Below are 8,550 nucleotides of genomic sequence, written 5' to 3'. Positions count from 1 at the left end.
GCCTCATGAATGCTGAATTATAGGAGTGTGCCACCATGCCCTCTTTCATTACTTTTTCATGTGAATTTTCTTAATAAAATTTATTTCATACTAGATTATTTCTATAAATGGGTCTGTGGTTATCTGTGGGTGATTATATGAATGTTCAAATATTTGGACTTACCCTATTTTGTGAGATGTTTTGTGTAAATGGAAACATTCTTGAAGGCCTTTCATCTAAGGAGAACAGGAGTAAGGAAGGAGTGGGTACTATATTTGAGTATTCTCTGACACAGCAGTTAATATAATCAATAATTCATTACATGAATCTCAAAATACTTAGAAGATAGTTCCCAGCCTATAGACTGATAGAAGTTATGCTAATTATTCTGTGTTAATAACTCTCCCATATATACATGAATCAAAATATTGTACCTCATAAATGGGTACAGATACTATGTATCAGCCAATGTGTGAAAAGTCAATAAGAAAATGCAAAAAGAATTCAAAGGAAACACAAAGGAATAAAGGATTTTAATACTCAGCAACAAGGATCAAATTCTCTACTTTGTAATGGAGCTAATTATGAAAATTTCATAATTTAGGAAAAATTAGATTGTATGGACACAGTTCAGATGAGTCTATCCATCCTTATACTTTATTGCTCTGGGTTTAGAAGGAACCTTTGTCACCTTATGTTTCTATTTCTATTTAAACACCTACCATGTGTTTTGATCACCCTGGGCCTTTGAAAACATGGTTCCAGCACCCTACCTCTTCCCACTAGGCCTATCCCTTGATGTTTCCACCCACTTCCTACAGTGTCTTCATCCTTGCACCAATTCTTTATCACATGATTTAAATACATTAAATTGAGTCATTATTACAGAGTTTTGTAAAACCTTCTTAAAATCTCAGGTAAATGTTGATAGGATCCATATCATGGACTTGTTCTGAAGTTGAGGATAAAGACAATCTTCAAACAGCCCAAGACACATGAACCTTGCTCTTTCCCTGGAGTGTTTCTCCAATGGTGTCACCAGAGAGTCAGATGGCACAGGAAGAACTCTCACCTCCAGGGCTTGTGAATTTGGGAGTTAGCACCTACAACTACAGCTACCCAATAAACACAGGACTGGCCTAAGTCAAGGTTTAACTGGGTGCAGACTCAAGAGAAGATTTTAGATAGGGAGCAAATTGAGCCATCAATTAGCAAATATATTCATTAACATAATGGCAGACCTCTGACTTCCTCACATGTCTAGAAGTTTCCACGAGCATCCTAGTGTGTCTCCATGCAAGGGTTGTGATGTCCAATGGAGCCAGATCTTAATTCTGTCACCACAACACTTCGATGTGGCCCTTCCCCAGAATAGTCTCAGATAGGCTGAGCAAGGCACAGCCCTCTTTTGGGAATCCCACAAAGGGCTAATTTGCTTTTTCTCTCCCTTCTTGAATCAATTTCTGACCAGCAAGAATTGAATAATAGAATTACGAAATCAAAGACTAACTTTAATTTTACATTATTAAAACTTCACAATACTGACTTTTAATTTTTTTTTATTTTTTAAAAAATTCAATAAAAACTTTTCAAGATTTGGAGACAAACTCCGACTTGCTATCATTTTTTAAAATCAATTTATGACAGCTAATTTTTAAATCTTTGTGCAATTCTTTGCTATGTAAAAATCTGCTTTATTTATTAAACAATTCCCTTAACATAGTAATAATACCTTTTATTTGTGAAGTTTCTAATACCTTTGAAAACATTTGTAACACGGTTTATATACATACATTGTTTCAACTGTTATTACTCATCTTTCAAACATAAACCATTAACCATTTAGTGAATCAATCAGGAATTGTTTTTTCTTGATTTGCAGTTGAGGACAAAGTCGTATAGCGAGGTACATGACATAGAATATGGCTATAAATGCCAAAGCGAGCTCCGGATTTTAGTGGTATATTTCACTATTGTTGTTCTTGATTCAAGTATTGACACTTTAACATTTTCATCTTTAATTTTTTTTTTAATTTTAGGGAAGGGTCTACAGGGTGTTCAGGGTCTCACTACTAGATCAGACTCATAGTGATCCGCCTGTTTAGAGCCTCCCAAGAGATGGGATTACAGGCGCATGCCACCTGGCTGGGTCTCAATTTCTGTCTCAGCATGGCCCTGGGGAAAGGGCCGGCAAGGCAGACTGGGCGATGGAAGCCTGGGCCCTGAGCCTGCTTGCAGGTGCTTTAATTCACTGAGCTATTTGGCCGGCTCTCGTCACTAATTTTTGTTGTTGTTGTTGCTGTTGTTTTGTTTCCAGTATCAGGGACTGAACTCTCCAGCACTTTCTTTCAATATTGTATTTTGAGTTGGAATCTCATTCTATACCACTGCTTGGCCGCAAACCTATGATCCTTCTGACTGTTCTTCATAAGTAGCAGGATAAAGGACGTGCACCACCATGCCCAGTTTTAATATGCTGTGAAATGTAAAATATATTTAAAGATGTATTTTTAAAAATAGCATCTTTATTCTGATAAAAGGTAGTCAAATTCTAAGATTATTATTGTTAATTTTGCTAGGGCCTCAAGTTTTTAAATTACTTAGGATTTTTATTTAGAAACTGGGTAAAGGTTAAAATTTTTTTGTTTTATATTAAAACTTTGTTATAAGACCCCAATATTTCCAGATAAAATGTACTTGATGATTCATATAATAAAATAATTAAAGTATAGCCATTTGAAAGGAGAAAAAAATTACCTTGTCATTCTGTCCTACTGTGTCAACAGTTTTTAGAACTACTAAACTTTGTTCAGAAAATTCTGGTTATGTAGAATCTATTGAATATCACCAAGTTCCTCTTTATTACATTTTTAAATTGGCTTCTTTGGTTTTCAGGCTAACATGTCAAAAGTTTACATTCTTTGTCTTTAACATTCTAGATATATTTTCTTTCTCTTAAATATACTGCCTTTTCTCATATTTGATCAAATACTAGCTGTGTATTTAAATTCTCCTTTTTAATATTTGATATGAATTTTTAAAGTGCTAACTCCCACAAATGACTACCTCAAAATGTCACATACCCTTATTCAAGTACAGGGAAAATACCTTAAGAAAGTAAAGCACTGTGCTAATGGCAATGTTTTGGATTGCCAATAACTTTTGATATCCTTGATCCCTCTGATTTGACTCTTAGCCTTCTACTAGAGGAATAAAAGTTTAGATATAATAACTTCATAATATCTGCTATTTGCTTACTATAACTAACTTTTTTCAACATTTTCTTAGTTTTAATCCTTTTTAAATTTCATTTATATGTACATGATAAGCATACTTTTTAATTTCAGAATTGCAATACTTTTGAAATGTTTTGTTTCTTTATGCAAGGTAAAATATTAAAGAAATTCTTAAGAAATTTCAAGGCTTAGTATTTTATAGACTTTCATAGGGTCTATATGACTTTTAACTGCTTGTGTACTTTTTAATATTTTTCTTATGAGCTATGAATATGATTTTGTAACATGTCCAGGACTAGTCTATGTAGGAATAGCTTTTTCACTTCAGAAATGCCTCTTCATTTTTTAAACAAATATTAACCAGAACACACTAATTAGGAAATAAATATAAGCACCTGCTTAGGCAAACACAGGGACAGAGGTTCAATCCTAGGCATGGTGGTACTCACCTGTAATCCCAGTGCTTGGGAAGCTGGAAACAGGAGGATCACTACAAGTCCTATCTGTGTAGTGAGACCATGTAGACCCTGTACTAAATATTAAAAAAAGGAAATAAGTAAGGGCAATAATATAGTGAAAATCATGTTGGGTTATCCAAACTATTCTTTCTCTTTTAGCTCAGAAGATCAGAGAAAAAGACTGATAGGCCTGACCTGGCTTCTAAGGGAAGGTTTCTATAATTCAGTTTCTGGCCTTATTTTATGAAAATAAGGCATTCTTGAGTATTTTGAGCTGAGTAAACTAGCATTCCCTTATCTGCATACAATTTTTTATATTTAAGAGTTGTGCTACAATTTATTATTATGACTGTTGCTGTCATCTATGTATAATCATATCTTTCTTTCTATGCACAAAGAGCCCTTCATGCTGTCCAGCCTGGTTATAAGTTTTCCTTTTCTTTGCTTGCTTGTTCTACAACTGCTGGGAACCATATATATCCTGAGCTTTCACTTCTCTGGGATGCATATTCACCCTTAAGTTAAATTCTCCATTATTATAGTATAAAATCACCTTCACAATGGACTCAACATGGTCAAGGCAGTGAACTCAGTGTAGATTAGTTAGAATTACACTTCTTTCAGCTACTTTACTAAAAAATTGAGATACAAACGCAGAATTTTGGGAAGCAAAGACATAAATGACCCTACTTATCTGCTGTTCAGCCCCATTGTAAAAATATTACATGATTTCTTGTCACACAAAACATACGGGAGAAACCAACCCAAACATATTTCTCTTTTCTGTAAATCAGAATTACACTAGGAAAAGATAGCCATCTATCTGCCTTTAGCCAGAATGCAGTTAGTGAGACCATAGGCAACTAAAGAAAGATTAATGTTTTTTTGCATGACTCACAAGCTTTGTTATCTTACATAAAAGATAATTTAAATCACCTTAGTAGGAATGAAAGAGTAAGATATTTGCATGCTATTAGGCATTGAAGATTTAAAGGTGCCCAACCAGATCCTTTTTACTTTTAAGAACACTCAATGTTACCCTTAACTGTCCACTTCAGAGTTAATAATTAGCTCAGAAATCACTGGTTTTGGTACTTTCTAAAAAGTAGTGTTTACCCACCAAAGCACATAACTTATTCTCTTCCAAATATAATTATTGTGGAATTGGAATTTCTGTTCCTCTCCTTTTTAACATGACAATATAGTCAAATGTGACATAAGTATCCCTCTTCCACCAGATGTCCATCTTCTTTTTTAATTATTCTGTCCACACTAATGAACCATTTGAATCAACAACCAGTAGCCTAAACCCCTAGGGAAGATTTTAACACAGTGTTTGAGGACTCTGTCAAATCTACTTCTGAGGCTGTCTCCTCTAATTACCAGAAATTTACTGCTGGTCACAGATACAATCACTATGGGAGATAGAATGTATTACACAGCGATTTCAGTTCATGGTCAGTAGTCATGGCAACGCCAGAAGATAAATCTTAAAATAAGGAATAATCTCCAAGGGCAGGAGTTTGCATCTTGCTGCCAGATGTTTGCTTCATTTTTGGAAATAAACATGCTATTTGGGTTTTGAAGCTTAAAACTTCTATTTTAAAGGTACAGGGTTTTTTTCATTCAAAGTGAAAAACTGCATCATGTTTTCTAAATAGCACCATATGTCAAATTTCCTTTACAGCTTTTCTGGATCCTTTTTGAATTTTCTCACTTGGGAATTACATAGATTTTCTTTCCTAATTCACTCACACTGTCAATAAATATTTATTGAGCATTTGGCTTGTAACAGGCACCTTGAAAAATATTGGAAATTCAGGGATAATTTGCTCTTGCTGATTCTGAATATGAGAGAAGGATGCTTTTGTGTATGTAGATTTAGGAAAATTGTTTGCTATAGCTGTGTAATGAGTCCAAAAGAATCGCAAATCTTTAACTTAGAGATGAAATAAACAGAATTATTAATCATTGTAATACATGCAGAATAGGAAGCATGTTGAGTAAAATTATGTTTTTAGTTCACAATCTGAGAGTTAGGTACCAAGTGTAGTTTCCTATTAATTAGCATTACATTCATATGTTGGTATCTGTGTTATGACAGGAAAAAAATCATTGTGTCAAACTTACAAAATATTACTGAGCATATGGAGAAGGGGTCAGCAAAGTAGGAGTACTTTTAGAAACACCATGGAAACTAGATGATTTTACCTTTCTGTTCTTCTCTCTCTACCTTCCTTCTTGGGTATCCTATTTCCTACTAAATATCAAAAACAAATGTGTAAAATTACGGATCAAATCAAACACATTCTTCTACATCCTCTCTAATGCATGAATCTTCTAGTTCTGACTTTCTGCTGAGAATTTTCTTTGGAATTTTGCCTTCATCCCAAACTCATTAAACCTAAAACTTAATTGACTTGAGTAATTCTTTCCCTGCTCCTCTCTTCCTACTAATGGCCCTATCCTTTTCTTAGCAGAGTACTGAGCTCCTGCCTCACTTATAGATGCAAACTCTTTCCTTCCACTCATCCCTCCTATCTACCTTTTTCTCTATAGGCGCATAGTAACAGCAGTTTTAGCCCTTCTTTCTTACTACATGATGAACTTCCACCCAACCTTCTTGGTTCTCCCCTTTCTTCCCTCTGCACCTGCACACTACAGTCCAGTTAGTCTTTCTTAGCAGAGTCTCTGGAATAAGCCAACAGGGAGACTGGGTAGATGGAACTTCTAAACGCTAAACCCATTTTCCTGACTAGGGATATGCTTATATAATAATTTGTTGGGGTGAAAAAAGAGAAAATACTTGAAATGTAAATGAGCACATACTGGGGGATTTCAGGTGAATGAGAGAAGTTAGCTGAAGGGGAAATGTTGAGAGTTCTCACTTAATAGTCTAAGGCATCACATCTGTTGGAAGAGCTGTTAGGGCTTGTGGGGTGGAAAGCCTAAGCAGTCTCACCTCAGCATCTGAGTGACAGCATTTCACACAGATCTAAGGAGAGGACAATTCTCCATCAAGGGTTAAGGTGCTTGGTGTGGGCTCAGGATCTCATCAGGAAAGCAGTTTGACCCGACTGAGTAGCCATGGAGAGCTGAGCAGTGTAGATGCCCCAGGTGACTCCAACAGCAGCAGGTCCCTTACAGTGATTTTCTCCATCTTATTAGCAGGGGAGCTTCACAAAGACTAGAAGAGAAAAGTTGACTAACATTGTTGAGGAGCATATTTAGTTTATTCTCTTGGACCTCCAGAATTAGACTCAGGTGATAGTTCTTGGATTCCTAAAGAAGAGATGAGTAGAGGCCATATGCTAAAAATATCAGCTGCTATAGTTAATGTAAACATTTTGACTAAAGGCTGATAATGCTTGAGAGAGCATACTTGGCAAAGGTTTTAGAGACTACTTCCCAATTTTAAAAGATAACATGTATTTATTGTCTGCAATACAAAGGACATAATTCTTTTATTTGTTGTTTTGTTGTCTTCCTCAACTCATTTCAAGTGACTCTTCCACACTTAGCATTCTTATTTTCCTCTAAATGTCTGTTGGCTCAGTTCAGGGTAAATCATTATGATTTTTCTCCTATGTAATAAGCACTATTTATAGGCCTGGAAACATAAAAATGAGTAAAGCAGATTTCCTTCATGGAATTCACAGTAAAGTAGGAGAAGCGACTATTTCACCAGTAATCATAACACAGAGCAACACATCTGACTGTAGGTGTAGGTACAAAGAACAGAAAAACCAATGTGGAAATATCCTGTATGGGTATATGTATTTGGAAGTGAGCACTTAAAGGATAAGAGATTTAGGAGAAACTTCACAGAAGAGTTGACTTCCAAGACAGATTTAAAGGAATGAATGTTCAGATGGATAAGGAGGTAGGTTTTATAGTGTAGTTCAATAGTATAGCATATGCTTAACCCATGTAAGACCGTGGTTTCTACCCCTAGCACAAACAAAGGATTGCAGACAAATGCAGCACTTGAATAGCTTCTTGCTTTTTCTATCCATGACCTCTCTCCTCCTGATTAACGGTGCAAATGCTGTGCGTATCTCATTGCCAACTTCAATTGCACCTTGTCTATGTGTGTCTTCTGGACACACTAGCTCATGGGAATACTTCCAGTTGCTATATGAAGGGCAGCAGTTAATTATCCTTCACAGTGAAACGTTTCTCTTTATTGTCTCTAAATGCTATGTAAATGTTTGAGTTTATATTTTCTAACCAGAAAAAAGCTAGGTTTCATCATAATACCTTCTTACAAGGACTTCAGTACTTAGATTTAAAAGAAAAATGCATGATTTCATTTAGTGACAAAGTCAAAGAAAAATAATGCAGTTTTCCTTAAATTTAGTGAAGTTTTAATTTCTTGAAGTTTGTGGAGATTAACTTTTTAGGATTGAATCCTATTCGCAAATTTATAGCTTTCATCAGTTATTTTATGAATTACTTCCATGTTAAAATTATTCTTCTTTCTTATGGCATGGTGCTCTTTGATTAGAGCTTCTCTTCCACTGTGGATTTTCACATTGTTTCATCTCTCAGAAGACTGTGAACAGCTTAATGTTAATGAATAAATTGTAGTTACATTTTTTTCTCTATAGTACCTTGACAAATGACTCCTGTTACAGTCAGGTGAACAACATTGATTGAACTGAATGATACATGAACTAAGCAAAACTGTTTACATTTAAGAACAGCTCATTGAATTCAGAGTTAAAATGTCATGATCACATAGCAAAATTGATGGTAACACATAATTTTTTTAAAAAGTCAGTGCCAGCTAACAGTTGCTAGGTAACCTTCTATCCTGCATTACTAACTTCACAAAAGTGTGAATAAAGGGTCATTTTGTTATGAAAAAAGGGGG

Source organism: Octodon degus, unplaced genomic scaffold, assembly GCF_000260255.1.
Source record: "Octodon degus isolate 3935 unplaced genomic scaffold, OctDeg1.0 scaffold00134, whole genome shotgun sequence".
NCBI classification, from domain to species: domain Eukaryota; kingdom Metazoa; phylum Chordata; class Mammalia; order Rodentia; family Octodontidae; genus Octodon; species Octodon degus.
This window is presented reverse-complemented; position numbering follows the sequence as displayed.